Here is an 18,547-nt window from a genome sequence, read left to right on the forward strand (position 1 = left end):
CAATAATGTTAGTTGACGCAGCAACCTTATTCTTTTGAAAGACATAAGAGGTTTATAAACGTCTTTTATCTATGATGACTACTAGATCATTAAAGAGGGGGCAAAACGGGTGATTTTACCCTTTGTAACAATATGTTCTTTTCGCTCTTCCATGTTCCAAAACCCATGTGACCGATTTCCCTCGCAAGCTACTCCACAGCCTGTTAACGAGGCATCGCTGAAGATTTCCATCTCAAAATGATCTTCTCTTATCGGGTTGACGCACTCTTTTATATTTCTTGTCCACCACTCTAAGTCTGGGATTAGATTGTCCGATATTTCCATGGTTTATCGTAATTTCCATTTGTTTTTTGCAAAGCTTAAAATTTTTCTCTTTCAAAATTCTTAATGTATAAATTCCCATATCGAAACCCGGGACTGGCAGCTACTAAAATTCCAATAAATTCGGCAAATTTCCTGATTTGACAATGACTGATGGTCTGAAACTTTCTCGCGAGATCATATATTAGATTTCTCTTGCTTTGCGGTAATCTAAGACAGAATTTTTCCGAATCAAAAATGAAACCCAAAAATTTCACTTCTTTCGATGGTTCAAGGACACATTTTTCCATGTTTAATATTAGTCCGGCTTTTTCAATTAACTTTCGAGTCTCTTGAATATTTTTTCGGCATTCTTGTGCTGACTCTCCAAATAACAAAATGTCGTCTATATAGACGACAGATTCAAATCCTTTGGACCTCAATTTTTGCGCTATTGGTCTCATGAGTTTCGTAAACACGTACGGTGCTGTACATAGCCCGAACGGCATACAATTAAACTCGTATAACGTGTTTTTATAAATGATTCTAAGATATTTTCTACTAGATTTGTTAACCGGAATCAAGAAATACGAATCCTTCAGGTCTATTGTCGCCATAAAAATGTCTTTTCGCAATAGTCGAATCGCTGTCTTTTTGTCCTCCATTTTGAAATGCGGTGCTGAAATAAACATATTCAATTTTTTCAGGTTAAGAATAAAGCGCATATCACCGTTAGGTTTTGGCACGAGAAAGTATGACGAAACAAATTGTTTTTCGCACGGCTCGCATTTAGATATTGCGCTTTTTTTGAGTAATTTACCAACTTCTGCTTCACAAGCATTAATTTCTTGATTTTTTAATCTTGGCTGGCTGTATTCAACTTGTGAACCTGGTTGACTTACGAAAGGAATAACATAACCCTGCACCGATTGTAAAATGGAGAGATCGTTGGTCAATTTTTTCCAAACAGAGAAAAAATTTCGCACACGTCCTGCGATTCTCACCGGGTCTATTCCTTGTGTCGACGATTGTCCTTGTTCCGGAAGTCTTTCGGTTTCGGTCCCTTCCTCTGAGTGCCCCGGTGACTTGCTGCGGAGGGACGACGCCAGTTTAACTTCTCCGACTGTTGTTCCCTCAGAAAATTGTTTGGTCTTGAGTAGGATGATGCAAATCTGCGATTTCCTTCGCGCAGTGCGTTCCCGAAGTTTCGTTGATATCCAGTCGGTTTAGTCAGATCTTTAGATGATTTTTCCATGGATTTGGCCGCCCTGAGATTTTCTACAAACTTTTCTCCAAATAGCCATGCATCACGTGGACTGTCGTTGGCAATATTTTTGACAATGGGGTTTAATCCCGGAATCATGAAAGATTTTCTTGTTTTTGTCATTTCACGATGTAGGTCAGATAGAATTCTGCCTGCATCAGCCAGCTGTTCGATAAATTTTCGCTTGTCAACTTCTCGGTCGGTACTCACTTCCGCTTTCAGTACTTCCGTAAGCGCTGCGCCAATAGCGTTGATGCCAGCTCCGAGTTGATCTTGAGCGGCGTACTGATACGCATCTTTCTTAATCGCCAACTGTGTCAAGGCCGATTTTATTTCTGGTTGAACTCTCGGCGCTTTGGTAAAAGGACAGTTTCCAATTGTTGGATATTTTTTCCCTGGAGAACGCGCTTTTGGTCTATCGGCAGTCCATCTTGCAATATCTTTGTCCAGCGCTCTGCCACTGCCACATGGATGTCGGGACCCCGTTGATTGTATTTAGATGGGTCGTCTCCCAAAAGCCCCAGTGTCGCTTCGGCGAGTTCTGTTGGTAACTGCTCTTCTTTATCCTCGGCCTGTTTTACCGACATTTCCGTGTGGGGACTAGGACGTGACGAATCTCGCGGATTGCGCTCACCGCCCTCTTTGTCTAACCCTTGTACTGCCGCTACGGACCGTTCACAACTGGAGTGTGACGCATCTCGCAGATGGCGCTTACCACTCTTTCCGTCGGAATCATAGTTCATGGACCTCGAACCGCTTCCTGGATGCGAACGCTCATGCCGCGAATGTGACGATCGTCTGTTCTCAACAGCGATACGCTCGCCATTTTCTTTGTCAGAGCCCCATGACTCGTTTCTTCTTGAATATTGCCCTGAACTTGATCGCTCGTCCTGGTGACGCGGTCCTCAACGCCTGTCCCGATGACGCGATCTTGAACGCCTATAGCGTGAATGCGATCGCCTGATCTCTTCTTTCAGGCATCGTAATTTTTTCATAAGTAGGTCCCTCGATGAATTTCTATATCTCGGAGAGCTCCCCGAATATGATTCTGACCGCGAACTCATTTATGCAATAAAAGAAAACTTTTTAAAACGCACAACTGAAAATTTTTCCAACTCGTATTCTAACGTGACTGTCACGGATCGCACAGAAAAACGTAATGGCGTCGGGGCATAAGGCGCAGGGGCTTCTGGGGAGAGTGGCACTGTCATCTAGAGGCGTAGGCGCGAATTTTTGGTTTAATTTAAAAATCTGTGACGGATCGAGAAATTGACGTTACTACCATTGATCTAGAGGACAAGACGACGTAGCATAATTAACCAACTAAACATAGAACCCCCTAAAATTACCATCAATATCACAAAATATATTGAATTATTTAAATAAACATCATAATTATTTGAATAATTTAATCTAATTATATTATACTAACCTAATATAGAAAAATAAATCAAACGAAAAGTATAAGAAACAGTTAAAAAAGTTGAAATGAAAAAAATAAATATAATAAACATATTATAATTTAATATTAAAACTATTTCTAAAATTATATCCTTAGAATAAAACCCAGCTAAAAAAGGAAATCCACATAAAAATAAATTACAAAAATGAAAACAAATAGAAGTAAATGGTATTTGATTAAATATTGAACCTAATAAACGAATATCCTGAAAATTATTTAATCCATGAATAAAAACTCCTGAACATATAAATAATAATGCTTTGAAAAATGCATGTATTAGAAGATGAAAAAAAGCTGAAAACTTAAATCCTGAAAATAAAATTCTTATTATTAAGCCCAATTGACTTAAAGTTGATAAAGCAATAATTTTTTTTAAATCAAATTTAAAATTTGCGTTTAATCCTGACATAAACATAGTTAATCTAGATAATAATAAAAATATAATAATAGAAATCTCTCGATGAAATAAATTTTCAAATCAAATTAATAAATAAACCCCTGCCGTTACTAGAGTAGAAGAATGAACTAATGAAGATACAGGAGTAGGGGCTGCTATTGCTGCAGGAAGTCAAGAAGAAAAAGGAATTTGAGCACTTTTAGTAAATGAAGCAATCAAAATTATTAAAGTAATCAATATTATAAAAGAATTATATTTTAAAACATCTATATAAAAATAAAAATTTCAACCCCCAAAATTTATTATTCAAGAAATTGATAATAATAAAAAAATGTCCCCAATACGATTAGAAATAACAGTTAATATACCAGCATTAAAAGACTCAACATTTTGATAATAAATTAGTAAACAAATATTAATATTATTGATACAACAAATAAAATTACTAATATAATAAATCGATTCAAATTTAAATCATTTATTATATAAGAATTTCTGTATAAAATTACCAAAGAAGAAATAAATAAAACTGTTCTTATAAAAATTAATGATATCCAGTCAAATAAAAATGTTATTACTACGCATGAAGAATTAATTTCAATTAAATTATACTCAACAAAATAAACTAAATCATATAATAAAAAATGAATACTTAATACAAACAAAATTATTCTAATAAAAATAATGAAAATAAAGCTAAATAAACGAATATATAATGTAAAAATAATTTGAAAACTAAATTTAATTTTCTTTGATACCACAAATCAATATTTCTAATAAACTATTCAAATCAATTTATATTCGAACAATAAAAGATTCCCTGTTTAAAATAATTAAATTCAAAGGAATTCAATGCAATATTAATAAAATATATTCACGAATATTACCTTGAGAAAATGAATAAAAAAAAATAATTTATTTTACCATGTTGAGTAAAAGAATATAAATATAATGTATAACAAGCTCTAAAAAAAGATAAAAAAAATGATCAATAAAAAAATCATTTTACTTCACATAATTAATCTATTAATTAATATAATTTCACCCATTAAATTCAAAGAAGGAGGAGCTGCTATATTTGAAGAACATAATAAAAATCATGATAAACATATTCTAGGCATATAATTTATTAAATCTTTATTAATAAATAATCTTCGACTTCTTAAACGCTCATATATAATATTTACTAAACAAAATAAACCTGAGGAACATAAACCATGAAAAATTATTAATAAATAAGAACCATAAATTCCTCATCTTCTTAAAGTTAATAAACCAGATAATATTATTATTATATGAGCAATTGAAGAATAAGCAATTAAAGATTTTTAATCAACTTGAAATATTCTAATTGAACTAATATAAATTCCTCCTATTATTCTCAAAATAATTAAATAAACATTTAAAAAAAACCCCATATTAATTAAATATATATAAACTCGCAATAAACCATAACCTCCTAACTTCAATATAATAGCAGCTAAAATCATTGAACCACAAACAGGAGCCTCTACATGAGCTTTAGGCAACCATAAATGTATAAAAAATAGGTAATTTACTAAAAAAGCAAAAATTAAAAATACAAATAAATAAAAAGAATAAACTTGAAATAAATTTTCTACAGAAAAAATATAATTTAAATTTTTGAATTCAAAAAATAAATAAGTAATTCTTAATAATAAAGGTAAAGAAGCAAATTAAGTATAAAATAATAAATGAAGACCCGCTTGAACCCGATCCAATTGATTACCTCACCCTAAAATTAAACAAAAAGTAGGAATTAAACTACATTCGAAAAAAAGATAAAATAAAAATAAATTATTTACAGTAAATGTCAAAAATAAAAATAAAATTAAAAAAAATATCAATAAAATAAAATAATTGAAATAAATTTTTAATTCATGAATAAAATACCTTGATATAATTATTAATGCTCCAATCCATAAAGTTAATAAAACTAACCCAAAAGATAAATTATCACATCCCAAAAAAATATTTATACTCTTAAATTCAAATCTATAATTTCGAGAAAATATGAAAAGAAATCTTCAAAAAAATGAATTAAACTGAAAAAATCAAAAATTATTTTTGGAAACTATAATTGAGAATAATAAATAAAAATAAAACTTTATCATTAAAAAATATTCAAAACTTGGAATTAATCATTACCATGCAAACGAATTATATAAATCAAAATAGATAAACCCAAAACCCCTTCACAAACTCTAAGAATTGAAAAAATTATAATAAAATACATCTCTAATACATATATATTTAAAAATAAAATTAATATTAAATGTAATATTAAAATAATAAATTCAATTCTTAATAAAACTATCAATGAATGAAACCGATTTAATCTTAAACTTAAAAATCTAATTAAAAATATAAAATAAACTAAATAATAAAAATCCATTAAAATAATAAATTAATATATATACATATATATATATATTCCAAAAAAAGAAAAAATTTTTTTTCAAAACTAATTAATATAAATTTATTCAAATTAATTTATTATAAAAATTTTCATACTATTTATATTAATCAACACTATAATAATATATTTAACAAAAACTCCATTTACAATAAGATTAATCCTACTAATCCAAACATCTTTAATTTCTGTAACATCAGGAATGTTAAATATAAGATTTTGATACTCATATATAATTTTTTCAATTTTTTTAGGAACATTATTAATCATTTTTATCTATGTATCAAGATTAATCTCAAACGTAAAATTTCTTTTTAACAAATGAATAATAATAAATATTATCATAATTATTTTAATATTTATATTAATAATTAATTATAATAAAGTAAATTTCATATTTGAAGATACAATAAAATTCCCTTATATTGAACTAAATAAAAATATATTACCTAAAATGTCATTAAAAAAAATTATTCAACAAACCGAATTTTATTATTCCATTTATAATGATAAATTATTTATTTATTACACTAATTATTGTTTTGAAAATTCTAATATCAATTTAGGATCTTTACGAAAAACTTTTTCATGTTACCTTTACGTTTAAAAAATAGTTTATTAAAAATTATAAATAGATCTTTAGTAGATTTACCAACGCCATCGAACATTACTTCAATATGAAATTTTGGTTCACTTTTGGGATTATGTTTACTAACCCAACTGATAACAGGTATTTTTTTAGCTTTACATTATACACCTAATATTCAAATAGCATTTGATAGAATTATTGATATTTACCGAGAATTAATAATGGTTGAATAATTAAAAATTTACATGCGAATGGTGCTTCTATATTTTTCATCTGTATATATTTACATATCGGACGAGGAATATTTTTTGGATCATTCAACTTTAAACCAACTTGAATGACAGGAACAATAATGTTATTATCAACTATAGCAGCTGCATTTTTAGGATACGTCTTACCTTGAGGGCAAATATCTTTTTGAGGGGCCACTGTAATCACAAACCTTCTTTCAGCTATCCCTTATTTAGGCGAATTCTTAGTACAATGATTATGAGGAGGATTTTCTATTAATAATGCTACACTAACACGATTTTTTACTCTTCATATTATTATTTCTTTTATTATTATAATAATAACAATCATTCATTTAATATTTCTCCGTCATACAGGATCAAGAAATCCTTTAGGAACTAATAGTAATATTGACAAAATTCCATTTGAACTATACTTTTTATTAAAAGACATTGTAGAATTTATTTTAATATACTTTATTTTAATTCATATTATTTTAATAAATCCCAACATATTAGGAGATCCAGACAATTTGACCCCTGCTAATTCTAAAATTACCCCTCCTCATATTAAACCTGAATGATATTTTTTATTTGCATATGCAATCTTACGATCTATACCTAATAAATTAGGAGGGGTAATTCTTCTTTTAATGTCTATTTTAATCTTATTAATTTTACCTTTTTATAAAATTATAAATTTTAAAGGATTCAATTTTTATCCATTCAGACAATTTCTATTTTGAATATTTATTAGAATTGTATTAATACTTACATGAATTGGAATAAGACCTGTAGAAAACCATTCATTGTTGTTGGACAAATTTTAACATTAGTATACTTCTTTTATTTTTTAATATATCCTATATTAACAAAAATATGAGACTATCTATTGAATTAAATTAACTCCACAAATCAATGAACTTGAATAAGTTTATGTCTTGAAAACGTAATATAAAAGTTTTAAATCTTTTATTGATTTAAACTTGAATAATTAAATTTTTAATATAATTTATAATAAAAAACAATAAAATATAAATCTTAAACCCATAAATAAAATTAAATAATTTAATGAAACAGGTCAAATTTTTTTTCAAGCTATTATCATCAATTTATCATAACGTAAACGAGGCAAAGTTCCTCGAATTAAAATAAATAAAAATCTAATAAAAATCATTATTAAATAAAAAATAAGACTATATAAATCACCCCCTAAAAACATTAAAACAAATAATATTCTCATAAATAAAATTCTTGAATATTTAGATAAAAAAATTAATGAAAATCCTACACCTCTATATTCAATATTAAACCCAGAAACCAACTCTGATTCCCCTTCAGAAAAATCAGAAGGTGTTCGATTTGTTTCAGCTAAACTAATATTGAATCAAACAAAATTCAAAGAAAAAATTAAAAAAATAAATCAAATACATCCTTGATATAAACTAAATAAATTTATTGAATAACCCTCAATTGAAAATAAAATTCATAAGATTACTATAACTAAACTAACTTCGTAAGAAATTACAGTACGTAATATACCTAAAAAAGAATACTTAGAATTTGAAGATCATGCAGAAATCATAATAGGATAAACCCCAATACCTAAACAACATGAAAAAAATACCAAACTAAAATCAAATGAATGAAAATTAGTAACATAAGGTATTGTTATTCAACAAATCAATAATAATATTAATATAATTAAAGGAGATAAAAAATAAGGAAAAAAATTTGATATTAAAGGAACAGAGAACTCTTTAGAAAATAACTTAATAGCATCAGAAAATGGCTGTAAAATACCTAAAATTCTAACTTTATTAGGCCCTTTACGAATCTGAATTAAACCTAAAACTTTACGCTCTAAAAGAGTTAAAAAAGCTACTCTAACTTATACTACAGGGTGTCCCATTTTAATCTTACATCTAAATTATCTCGAAAAATATTGCTTTGATCAAATTTTGATTGGAGCAAAAGTTTTAGAATTTAAAGAGGGACGTTCAAAAAAAATTTTGTTGAAGGTCCCAAATTTAAAATAGCGACGCTACGATGGCTGACATGGTTTTTTTAAGGGAAACCCAACTTTTTTTTATGACAAAACAATGCATTGCATTGAAACTAACAACTTTTGTAGGAATTATTTTTCGATTCAGATTGTGGTTTTCATGTTGGAACTCCATTTTTGACTATTTAGCGCTGTCCGGAAGGTACCATACAAAACCCAAACAAACCCAAACAAACCCAAACGAACCCAAACAAACCCAAACAAACCCAAACAAACCCAAACAAACCCAAATAAACCCAAACAAACCCAAACAAACCTAAACAAAAGTGTGCATTCATCTGTGTGTGCGTGTCTGAGGTTGCACGATTGTGGGCATGTTTGTTTTTTTTTCGCGAAGAAAGAAATGCTTATCGCACGATAAGAAAGTCGGACTTCCCCGGAATAGTCATGACTCGACGACTGTTTCGTGCAGTTTGCCTCACGGGTCACTGTCTTCTACCCGGAGAAATTCACGTGAGCTATTACTCTTGGTCTTCTTTATGGCTTTATTAAGTCTCAGCCGATCGGAGGATACCTGAGCATCGGCAACTGGTGATCCATACAAATGCTGAAGTATGTTATGCAGAAATAAGCGCACAAGGGAATTCGGCTGAGACTTAATAAAGCCATAAAGAAGACCAAGAGTAATAGCCCACGTGAATTTCTCCTGGTAGAAGACAGTGACCCGTGAGACAAACTGCACGAAACAGTCGTCGAGTCATGACTATTCCGGGGAAGTCCGACTGTCTTCTCGTGCGATAAGCATTTCTTTCTTCGCGAAAAAAAACAAACATGCCCACAATCGTGCAACCTCAGACACGCACACACAGATGCATGCACACTTTTGTTTAGGTTTGTTTGGGTTTGTTTGGGTTTGTTTGGGTTTGTTTGGGTTTGTTTGGGTTTGTTTGGGTTCGTTTGGGTTTGTTTGGGTTTGTTTGGGTTTTGTATGGTACCTTCCGGACAGCGCTAAATAGTCAAAAATGGAGTTCCAACATGAAAACCACAATCTGAATCGAAAAATAATTCCTACAAAAGTTGTTAGTTTCAATGCAATGCATTGTTTTGTCATAAAAAAAAGTTGGGTTTCCCTTAAAAAAACCATGTCAGCCATCGTAGCGTCGCTATTTTAAATTTGGGACCTTCAACAAAATTTTTTTTGAACGTCCCTTTTTGAACTCTAAAACTTTTGTTCCAAATAAAATTTGATCAGAACAATATTTTTCGAGATAATTTAGATGTAAGATTAAAATGGGACACCCGGTATAATAAGTAAAATTAATCTTCTTAAAAAAACTATAATCAATTCAATAATATGAATTACTAATTGTATATAAAAATACACATGAATAAATTCTAAATTTATTACATTAATCTGCCAAAATAGTTAAAAAATTTAATAAAATTCATTTCCAATAAAATCATAATAATTTAAAATTATAGTCCTCTCGTACTAAAAATTTTTAATAAAATTAAGGATAGAAACCAACCTGGCTTAAACCGGTTTGAACTCAGATCATGTGAAATTTTAAAGGTCGAACAGACCTAAATTTTCTTCTTCTACACTAAAAAAGCTTCTACACCAAAAATAAATTTTAATCCAACGTCGAGGTCGCGATTTTTTATGTCAATAAGAACTTTAAAAAAATAACGCTGTTATCCCTAAGGTAATTTAATCTAATAATCTAAAATATAGGATCAAAAATTCATTAATAATGTGAGACAAAATAGAAAGTTCATTAAATTTAATTATCACCCCAACAAAATAATTATATTAATTTCATAATAATAAATTAATTAATAAAATGAATATAAGTATAAAACTCTAAAGGGTCTTCTCGTCCTCTAATAAAATTTAAGCTTTTTAACTCAAAAATTAAATTAAAACTAAAATTTATAAATAATATATTGTAACGATTTAGACGTTACGTTAATAAATTATGGATCCGCGAGTTTACTTATTATCAAATCAAAGGCGTGAACAAAAATATCGTGATAAATGCTTTTAATGCAATATACGTGTTTCTTGTTTAAAGTCTGAAACAAGACTGTTTTTACAATAATATCGGTTGGCGCAGCAACCTTATTCTTTTTAAAGACATAAGAGGTTTATAAACGTCTTTTATCTATGCTGACTACTAGATCATTAAAGAGGGGGCAAAACGGGTGATTTCACCCTTTGTAACACTACTCCCCCCCGAGGAAAAGAGTCGTCCCGACTCGGGAAAGATAAAACAATTATAAAAGTATTCTAGTAGTCAGTGCTCAAAGGTGAGTTGGAGCTGTGGCTCTAAAATTTAAGAACTCCCTTTTTTACTATCTGGCATTTGCCCACAGTCTCAAGGTAAACCACAGAAAACCTTGAGCAGATAGTTGAGCGTTAAATAATCTCAAAAAATTATGTGCCATGTTTTATAAAGGTTAGTGTTATTAAGTGTTATGTGGCTTCATGAATTCAAAGTTATCCGCAACGGCCCAGATTGATGTCGGGAAGAAATTCGATTTTCTTCATGAAGGATCCCTCCGAAACAGGTTCGGATGAAAACATCGAAACGGGAACCGACAATTCCAGGGCCACATAAGACGAAAACAGACTTCTCTTCATATGAAATAAGGAAATCGTGGGGTGACTTCTTTAGGAATAGTTCACCCTAGAGTTTTGGAAGGACAAATGTGAGTGATGGTATAACAATTCAAATTCACTAAATGAATTTGGGAGAATTCTTGAATAAAATAAAATAAATTGAATATGTATTCAAAAGAAAAGAAACGATCTTATCTGAATTATCTCTGCGTCCTTCTTCAAAATAAAACCACCAGTCATCCTCAGGAATCAGGGAAAAATTGGATGGGAAAAGGCTGTGTCAAGTAACCTGGAAAAGTACTCACAAAAACTGACACTTAAGGTTAATAAAATGTGAAAATCAAGCAATCGCTCATCGACCTCGAAAAATAATCGTGGCTCTTTTCACATTAATAAACCAAAGCCTATCCGACACAAAACTCGATTCCAGAAAAGAAGTTTCTAGAAAGAAACAACCGAAGAAAACAAATTTCAAATTGATTAGCAACCCAGAAATAACAAATCATTATCAGAAAAGTAGTCATTGAAGACATATCATGAACCCTAATTCAAAAGAGCATATTTCCCTAAATGCGGGAGCATTATCGCGTAAATGTCTCCCAAGCAATATTGAAGACCTCTCAGAAAAAGAAATCTCTGATTTTCTTGATTCAAAATGGAAAGAGATGTCATGCGGTAAACTAGAAGGCTTTCAAGAAAAGGGCAGAACGGATTATTCTTGTGAATCTTGCTTCAACCTCCAGTAAGTTCATCATATCGAATAACAAAAATAAATTTTAAACATAAAAAATATTTTTTTTTAAACAGCTCAGAATCCAAATTACTGGACCATATAATTTCCTTTCACCTCACATTCTATGAGGAAAAGGCTAAATGTTGGATCTGTGGCCGAAGTCTATTCATCGCAAAAAGAGAGACGAGTGGGTGCAATGAATGCGAAAAAGTGAAAGAAGAGATAAAAAAAATCAAAAATGTTACTCGTTATTTTCTTTTTTAATTATATTGTTTGTTAAAATTAGAATAAAGTTTTTTTTTTTTTTTTTTTTTATTGAATAAATCCTTTTCTTAAACAAGAAATTTCTCTAGTCTTGTCCGTGTGTCATTGCAAAACAAAAACTAGAATAAACTTGGTCGGCTGTGGATTCTGCATTGATAACTAAAACAGGAGCCGATAAAGAAGAAAAGGTTTGTTTTATTAGCCAATCTTCATGAACCTCATGAATAGTTCTGAGTAGCTCTAAAGAAATACTCGATTCTTCCTCACGAGAACGGGAACTAACTCGAGCAAACGAAGTTTCTGGGGAAACTCGCAAATAAACAATCAAATCTACTCTGAGCTCAGACGAGCGAATGAGAAGATCTAAATTTTTCGTCAATAAATGAGATTCGAAGTCGCGAAAATTACCTAACCTTCGACGAGCTTCTACAAAACAATTGCTACTGAATATCGATCTTTCCATCACCTTTACAGGCAATGAAGTCGTCTGCAGATGTCTATCTAACATAACCATTTGAGCGAAATGTTGAAAATAATAGCAATAACGATCTGGGTTCTGGTACATCAAATCTAAAAGATTAATTCCGGCTACATTTCGATATTCTTCAAGAGGTTCTAAAAGTGTACAGACCTGGCGATCTGCTAAAAACCTCTTGGTGAAAGTTGTTTTTCCGCATCCGATATTTCCTTCAATAATAATCGTAAGCGGTCGAGTTTTACTCAAATGAATTCCGAAAGGTAAATTCTTCTCCCAATCGATGACCGACTGTAAAGAAGGCCAAATCGATCACAGTCGTCAAGGGTGTTCGTTTGAAGATCTAACCTCGAAGGATGTTCCTGGTCTTGGAGAGACTGTTCCAGGTTGATCTTCTTCAAATGGAGCAAGACGATCCAAGTGAACCACTTTCTGACGCGAATAAGGAGATCTTCGGATTCTATAAACAACATCATTTATCCGGTTAACCACTAAGTAAGGGCCTTCCCAATTTCTTTGTAGTTTTGGACATCGTCCTTTCTGTCTTCGAGGTTGAAAGAGCCAGACAGAATCCCCAGGATTAAATTTTAAATCTCTGGCTCGAATATCATAACGAGTTTTCAATTTATCTGAAGCCATAGAAATTCTATTCCTAGCAAAGTGATGAATTTCTTCTAAACGTTGTTGTAATGAAAAGGCATAATCTGTTTGATGCTGTCTTTGCACAGGAACAAGGCCTTTCTCTAAATCTGACGAAAGTCGAAGATTTCTTCCAGTAAGCATGAGGGCTGGCGTCTGTTTCGTCGTCTCGTGAATCGCAGATCTGTAAGATAAGAGGAAGAAAGGGATCCAGGAGTCCCAGTCTCTCTGATTCTGCTCTACGAAGGACGACAAATACTGTAGTAAAGTCCGATTCAGACGCTCTATCATGCCGTCAGATTGTGGATGCAAAGGAGTTGTACGAGTTTTTCTAACCCCTAAAATCTGAGTAACCTCTTTCATTAAGGTTGACTCAAAATTTCGGCCTTGATCAGTATGAAGTTCTAGAGGAACTCCGTGTCTACAAATAAATTCTTTAACGAATGCCTGTGCTACAGTAGAGGCTTCTTGATCAGCGAGGGGAACCACTTCAGGCCACTTAGTAAAATAATCAGCAATAACCAAAGCATATTTATTTCCAGAATGGGTTATCGGGAGAGGTCCAAGAATATCCATTGCTATTCTTTCAAATGGAGCTCCCACGTTGTAAATTTGAAGAGAGCTTTGTCCCTTCGCTCGAGGTCCTTTCTTTGCCGTGCAGATTCGACATCTTCGACACCAATCTTCAACGTCCATCCGGCAACGGGGCCAAAAGTAGAAGTTGCGAATTCTGCCTAGAGTTTTATTTGAAGCGAAATGTCCGCCTGCAGGAGAATCATGATAAAGAGCAAGAATCTCTGGAACTCGTGACCTGGGAACCAAAAGTTGCCACCTGATTTCTTTCAAGTCTGCAGATTCCCATTTCCGGTATAAAATTCCATCAATTAAAAGGATAGAGTCCCATTGAGCCCAATAAATTTTCAAATCTGGCTCGGCTAAAGATATATCCTGCCAGTCTGGGCGAGTTTCTGCTTCTTTCCAAGATTTCACTTGATTCAAAGTGTCGTCCTCTTGTTGCGATTTTCTCCATTCCTCCTGGTTATTTTCGAAAGAAATCTTCCGTATTGAAAGAGAGGGGTCACGATTTTTCTCTAATCGTGCACACTGTTTACACTCTGGCATTTCCTCGCAGGGTCTTCGAGAGAGAGCGTCGGCGTTTCCATGATGAATTCCTGCTCGATGACGAATATCAAAATCGTACTGACCGAGCCTTTCTAACCATCTAGCTACCTGACCTTCAGGAGATTTAAACGAAAGTAGCCACCTGAGAGAAGCATGATCTGTACGTATTAAAAATTTCCTGCCATACAAATAATGGTGAAAATGTACTACGGTCTTAACGACAGCTAAAAGCTCTCTACGAGTGACACAATAATTCCTCTCAGTTTTACTCAAAACTCTGCTGAAATAGCTTATCACTCTCTCTTGACCTCCCTGAATTTGTGACAGAACCCCGCCTATTCCTGAAAGAGATGCATCCGTATCTAAAATAAAAGTAATTTCGACCTCTGGATAAGCTAAAATCGGCGAAGAAATAAGATTTTCCTTTAATTTCTTGAAAGCCTCTTCGCATTCCGGGGTCCAGTCAAAAAGAATCTTGATTCCGGTCAAATGATGGAGAAGCTTAGCTATACTAGCGAAACCTTTTACAAATCTTCTGTAATACGTACAAAGGCCTAAAAAGCTTTGAACCCGTTCTTTATTCTTAGGTGTCGGCCAAGAAGAAACCTTCTCTATTTTGGATGGGTCGGTCTTCACACCTTGTGCTGAAACGATATGTCCGAGGAAGCCTACTTCTTTCTGGAACAGATGGCATTTTTTCGGGCTCATTTTCAGACCTGTTTGCTTCAGCCTAGCGAAAACTTGTCTGAGATTTTGAACTTCTTCTTCAAAGTTCTTGCCAAAAACGATTATATCGTCTAAATAAACGAGGCATATTTTGCCCGTGAGCCCATGGAGAACAGCCTCCATCATTCGTTCAAAGGTAGCCGGGGCATTACTCAAACCAAACGGCATAACCTTGAACTGCCATAATCCTCCTAAACCCGTAACAAAAGCTGTTTTTTCTTTATCTAGAGGATCCATTTCGACCTGCCAATATCCGCTCTGAAGATCTATGGTGCTGAACCAAGTTGCACCAGCTATCAGGTCGAGGGTCTCGTCGATTCTGGGTAGAGGGTAAAAATCTTTCTTCGTTATATCGTTCAGCTTCCTGTAATCGATACAAAATCGTTTGGATCCGTCCTTTTTGTTAACAAGGACGATTGGTGAAGCCCAGGGACTAGACGATGGCTCAATCACATCGTTCGCTAACATGTCTTCCACAAGCTTCTTCACCTCTTCTCGGGCGTTGAGAGCGAGTCTTCGAGGAGCTTGTTTAATTGGTGAACTCTCTCCGACGTCGATCTTGTGCTTGACAGAAGTACATCGGCCCTTATCACCACTATCTTTGGCAAAAGAATCTTTAAATTCTAGCAAAAGAGATTTAAACGATTCTTCCTGAGCTGAATTTAACGAAATCGAAGATTTCTCAACAAGGCTCCGTAAATGAAGAGGAAAATGTTGTTGCAAATCATCTTCCGACAGTTCTATTTCTCGAATTCTAGGAGGAGTCCAATAAATTCCATTCCTATTTGTACAAAGAGTTATTTCGCGATTGTTTGAAGCTAGTGAATTTCTCTTAGTCGAGATAACACAGTTATGAGCTGTAAGAAAGTCTATTCCCAAAATACCTTCATCCTCTATATCTGCTATAAAAACCTTATGTGGAGAGTCGATACACCCAAAAAGGTTAATTTGGACAGTAGCCTGTCTCAAAACCGGGGTCGTCTCTCCAGTGGCTGTTCGCAGAGAAAAAGAGGGAACAATCTGGTCATCGGATTTAAAGAGATCCGATCGAACTACGGTTACTTCCGCGCCCGTGTCTATTACCCACAGACAATCGACGCCATTAACAGTACCACGCGCGTAAAGACCAGACTGTCGCAGACTTCTAATTAAAAACTGTTCTCTAAGAGGGCTTTCACTACCAACAATCTGCGATGATTTCCGCCCTGACAAATCATCTGAAATTAGTTTTTTGGGTGAGTTCCTGTTGAAGAACTCAATTGAGGATTTGCTTCCCCTATTTCTATGTTTTTCTTACGCCAATTATACGAATTTGGATTCGAACCTTGCATCGGTTTTCCACTAATTTTCTTAATTAGAAAACAATGATTGGCGTCGTGACCTGTTTTTTTACAAAATATACAAGTCAAGCTAGTTTGACTTGTCACGACCACGTTTTTATTTATACGCTGGTTTTGTTGGTTTTGAAAAGAACCTCGATTTCTTGATTTAAAATTGTTACTGTTATTTCTATTTTTATAATTTTGAGGTTTTGACTCCTCCGAGTGTTCAAAACTTCGCCTTCTTGAGGCGTTTTCAGACACCTCAATCCGACGAAGCTTGCTCAGCCCAAAATATTGCTTTCTCATTGCCTCCACCTCGAGGGCTTTGGCTGTTGCCTCCCGCAAAGAAGTGAGGCCCGATGTTCCAACGGCCATTTTAATTTCTGGATCATTAATCGCATTCAAAAAAGCTTGCGTTGCTAATAAGTTTCGAGACGGTTCGTGGTCTGGCAAAGCTATACGAGAAAGCCGTTCAATGTCCTGACTAAGAGACGCGAGGTCTTCGTCTCGTCCTTGTCTTCTTGTCTGTAATTGTGCTGTGTACAGTTTTGTTAAGTGGTCATTTCCGTACCTCAACTTTAATGCAGAACTAAGTTTTTCATAATCAGAGATTTCTTCCTCAGACAACGCCGTTAAAACGTTCAAAGCCGGCGTTCGAAGACAGGAGGCAAGACTGTGGGCCCTCATGGCGGAGTCCCACTGATTATGTTTAGCAATTGTATTAAACTGGCGTTCATAATCTGCCCATGGTATTTTTCCGTCAAAAATTGGCGGTTTTAAAGGAAAAAGAGGTTTTTCATTAATCTGAGAAGCAACCTCAGGAAATCCTGAATTATTTAATTGATTAAAATGAGAATATTGAGGTCGAACTTGAGGCAAAGACTCGGAAAAACCAACCTCATTATTTACTCTCCTTCTACTAATTGGAGATTCAACTACTTCCCTAGTAAAAGGCACAGACCTTGAATCTCGAACATCCTGGATTCGTCCTGGATGTCGGACCTGTCGAACAGCGGAAACGGGAACAGGAGAAGGAACAGGAGAGAGAAGCGGCGTAACGACTCCGGAACCTCGTGGAGTGACAGCCGGTTCTCCTGAGCCATTCACCTGATGAACAGCCTGAAGAGCTGCCACAGTCGTCCGGAACAGTTCGTGTAGACTAGTTTCGGATCGTTCTTGTGCCTCTCTATCAAGCCTGCGCTGTTCCAGCTGTTGTTCCTGTTCTCTTCTTCGCTGTTCCAACTGTTGTTCTTGTTCTCTTTTTCGCTGCTCTTGTTGATCAAGAAGCAGCTGAAGAAGTTGCTGTTGTTGGCGCTCAGCAGCCTCTTGCTGTTGAGACATGATCTTCAGCAGATCAATTTGAGAGATTGTCGAAGGAATTGGAAGAGGGTCCACTGAAGGCGATGGAATTGTTTCAGGGACCCGCGGATTCTCCATAACAAAAGGTTCTTCTCCGCTACTTTCTCTTCTTCGTGAGCGCGTCAAACGACTGCTACTCATAATTAAAGTTCGCGCACTGAGTTGATTCAATTAATAAGAACTCAAGATCCCACTTCTGACACCAATTGTAACGATTTAGACGTTACGTTAATAAATTATGGATCCGCGAGTTTACTTATTATCAAATCAAAGGCGTGAACAAAAATATCGTGATAAATGCTTTTAATGCAATATACGTGTTTCTTGTTTAAAGTCTGAAACAAGACTGTTTTTACAATAATATCGGTTGGCGCAGCAACCTTATTCTTTTTAAAGACATAAGAGGTTTATAAACGTCTTTTATCTATGCTGACTACTAGATCATTAAAGAGGGGGCGAAACGGGTGATTTCACCCTTTGTAACAATATATATATATATATATATGATTTCATAAAATTATTACACTTTTCAAATTAAGACTAATTCTAAGCCTAAAATATAATTATATAATTTAAAATCAATTATAAAATTAAGAATTA

The 18,547-nt window shown here is 33.5% G+C and overlaps 2 pseudogenes; one reads left to right on the forward strand and one right to left on the reverse strand.

The window, feature by feature from the left end:
* Nucleotides 1-2,853: 2,853 nt before the first annotated feature.
* LOC124221680 (NADH-ubiquinone oxidoreductase chain 5-like) lies at nt 2,854-6,039 on the reverse strand (annotated as a pseudogene).
* Nucleotides 6,040-6,448: 409 nt separating this feature from the next.
* Nucleotides 6,449-7,562, forward strand: LOC124221681 (cytochrome b-like; annotated as a pseudogene).
* Nucleotides 7,563-18,547: the final 10,985 nt, after the last annotated feature.

This window comes from Neodiprion pinetum, chromosome 6, assembly GCF_021155775.2.
Source record: "Neodiprion pinetum isolate iyNeoPine1 chromosome 6, iyNeoPine1.2, whole genome shotgun sequence".
NCBI classification, from domain to species: Eukaryota; Metazoa; Arthropoda; class Insecta; order Hymenoptera; family Diprionidae; genus Neodiprion; species Neodiprion pinetum.